Below are 3,411 nucleotides of genomic sequence, written 5' to 3' on the forward strand. Positions count from 1 at the left end.
AAAAAAAGTTTTCATTTAAAACTTATCTCATATAATAAAATCCTCGTCCGAACGAACATATGTCAGAATGAAAAAACATTTAAATTATTTTTGTGATGCATCAGTATCAATAGCTACAACGTCATAACAGATATAGATATAATGCGGTTCATACTTTTGAAGTTGATGCGTATCTCCCGAAAAAAATCAACTCCAGAAGAGTCCGCGTCTGTAAATGCCTGAACTTCGGAATCGATCCTACCTTTGTTAGGCGCGGCATCTGTGTCTTGCAGCTGTTCCCTTGGATAAAGATGTTAATTGTCATGCTTACAGCATCTCGATCTCCGGCGTTTGTGAAGTTGGGATTGATGCTGTCCTGTGTTTTTTTTTTCCTTCCACACTTAAGCTCTGCTTGTTACTGCCCCATAGCGGAGCGCAAGTGAAACGGACTACCGGAGATTTGCACTGTTTTTCTGTTAGTGTGTATAATCAAAATATGACTCAGTTTGGCCAGTTAGAAAAATATGATAATAGAAAAGTATTCTTTTCCTCTCACTTTTTTTTCTTGATTTAATTACCGACTTCACGTACTTACACTGTGTCCCGTTGCACGATGTAATATTGCGAAACTATGATTTTGTGGCAGTGTTTTGTAAAGGAATTTTCCGTTTAATCATCGTCTTAGTATAAAGCTATATGGTTGTTCTGGTATCAGTGGACGTACATTATGTATTTTTTCTTCTCTTGAGCACCATGGTCATGACATGAAGCTCAGTCATTGATTACTCGCAAATGTTAGTAGTCATCCGCTGTTTATCTTGAAGATGTAAAAGTAGTGCGCGTACATCTCCTCGTTAGTATAGTGGTGAGTATCCCCGCCTGTCACGCGGGAGACCGGGGTTCGATTCCCCGACGGGGAGAGTCTGCATCTTTTTGCCTCGGTCTCAAAAGGCACCAAGCTAGAACCGGCCCCGTGTTAGTGGAAACGGGGCTTGTGACTTGTACTCATGCATAATATTCTGCGGGTCGCTCAGCAGCGCAGCATATGAAACTAGACTCGGATTGTAAGTGTGTGGTTTTGATAATTGATGTATGGATGGATGGATCCTTAATAAGAGATATAAACAATAAGGTCCAGTCGCCAACTAATCATGTAAAATACGTCATAAACTCATGGTTGTTAAACCCAGAATAAAAATGAAGACGTATAACTAGGAAAGTCAACTTGCACATTTCAATTTTGGTTCGATATAATCACGTTGTCCTTAACCCTCCAGTGCAGGAGGGGACGGTAATGCGCATCGAATGTTTCCGAACCTGTGTGTGATACAACCGAGGAAGAGCCGATGACTTCGGGGGAGGAGGGGCAGGCGACTCGGAAGAAAAAGCAGCAGAACCCAATGCAGCCTGTAGCCCATTCAAAGGCCTACTGTTGGACCTCTGCTTATTTTGCAATACGTCTTTAGTACGGACTGAAAAATGTCCGATTTCGATGAGTTTGAGAAGCAGTTAAGCGAAAATCGGCAAGGTAAGTTTGGCTTTGAAGATCGGTGTATGCTCCCTGTTTTAGGGTAATAAAGTGGCCGGCGTGTCCTAGCGCCGAGGATGGTGCGGAGGGCACTTCTGCTGGTTCCGAAAAGAAAAGCGCGGCTGGGAAATCGGTGCCTTTTATCCGAGCTGTAAGGAAAAGTAGTAAAGATGCCCCAAGGTTCTTGGTTGATCATTTGAATACAGACAATAATAGGAATTTATGATCATGGGGGAAGCCAGGGAGAGAATGGGGGTTCCAGTCGGCACCACTAGGGTGATAAGGATAAGATAAGGCGATAAGAATTTAATTACAATGATCATAAAAGTCCCCACCCTGTCCTGTCCCGTCCCTGTCTCAGGATCCTCACACTCCAGGGGGTCACTCTTTATATGTAAATTCACTCACAACACCTACACACAACACCTTGGTGGGGAGGGCTTTTTGGGGTATAAAGGGGGGTGAAGAACTGTCTTCAATTGGTATCTGAGCTGCCTTTCAGTACCCGGTGTGTCTCTCTACACTGTATTACATTGTATTATTTTTACTGTTCAATAAACCATCATTTTGCTGAAACTGCGGAGACTCTGCAAGTGGATTCCCTACAGAGCGCTCGCCGATTCTGAAACCTGCCCGATTCTTCTTCTCCCAGCTGCCGCAGGATCCCCGAAAACTGACCGCTTTGGTAAATCAGTGACATTCTTTGCTTGGCATTGTTATAGAGATCGCTAGGCCTGCATCCATCAGTGCCCGGCGTACATAACATGGACATTTCAATGAAACGTTATTGGGGTGCACTCGATGTGAAAGCCTGCGGTTTTATTTATTTAATTATTTACCATTATACACTTGGATCATAAATTGTGACCCGCGTATTTTCATTCGCAGTAACACACTATGCATGGATGTTTGTTGCAAGCGTTATATTTTCAAGATCACGTTTAAAGTTTTATGCAAATAAAAACGACCGCGACCACTTGATTTAAAGTCCGCACTTAATAACAGTGTTAGTTACTTGGTTTTTAAATACTACGACGAGTTTTCTATATAATGATATGATTTTGTCTCTTTCCGATGCACAATAGCCTTTCCCTTGGGTCCGAAATGCTGGCCCTGTCATCCGTACAGAATAAGTCTTTCTCACACGATCGCCGTTTCTTCATGATGTATAGACTCTAAAAATCAGCCGCGTTCCCTGGAATCATAACAACTGCTTTTAGGTCGTTATTGCAAAGTCTTGCACCTGTATCTACCTTTACAGCGGATAGCAGTAACTAACAATGATGTACAGTTATATAACAATACACATATAACTTCATTAAAGTGCAGAGAATCCAGTAAACTGAATAAACTTAAGCCATACTAACGCAACTGAAATATACAACATGCGTTACAACGGAGTCGAAAGTAGGATTGATTTATGTACCTATCAAATGGCAATCTTGTCATATCAGCTCCTTATCACTAAATCACTAAAATGTCATTCGAAACGACCTGATTCGGCTAGACGAGCACTAAGTGCCGCCGTGTTTGATAAACTAGCAGTTCCAGTCATTCATATCTGCGCTCTGACTATGCCTGCGATTGCGGTAATTGGTTATTACCGATTTACGTAAGATGCATTGGCCGCTCCGTGTCTGTACTTTTGCAGCGGTGCATTACCGTAACGCTGTTATAACTGATGCATGAAGCTGATTCCTCGAGCAGCACCTGCGTTTAAATGCTTCACTGAAAACTGCACCTTCAGGGATTTATTTAAGCTTCTATATGAAGGACCTGCTGGGATAGAAAGGTGATATTTTATTGCTAGTTTAATAAAGTGCTGTCTGTCAGATTGAAACGATATTAATTACCCATCCATCGTCCAACCAGTTATCTTAGTCAGGCTCCCCTGGAGCCTATTC

The 3,411-nt window shown here is 42.2% G+C and overlaps 1 non-coding gene across 1 annotated transcript; it reads left to right on the forward strand.

The window, feature by feature from the left end:
* Positions 1-827: 827 nt before the first annotated feature.
* Positions 828-899, forward strand: trnad-guc (transfer RNA aspartic acid (anticodon GUC)). Its single transcript has one exon. It is a non-coding gene; the product is annotated as a tRNA-Asp (tRNA).
* Positions 900-3,411: the final 2,512 nt, after the last annotated feature.

Source organism: Brienomyrus brachyistius, unplaced genomic scaffold, assembly GCF_023856365.1.
Source record: "Brienomyrus brachyistius isolate T26 unplaced genomic scaffold, BBRACH_0.4 scaffold967, whole genome shotgun sequence".
NCBI classification, from domain to species: Eukaryota; Metazoa; Chordata; class Actinopteri; order Osteoglossiformes; family Mormyridae; genus Brienomyrus; species Brienomyrus brachyistius.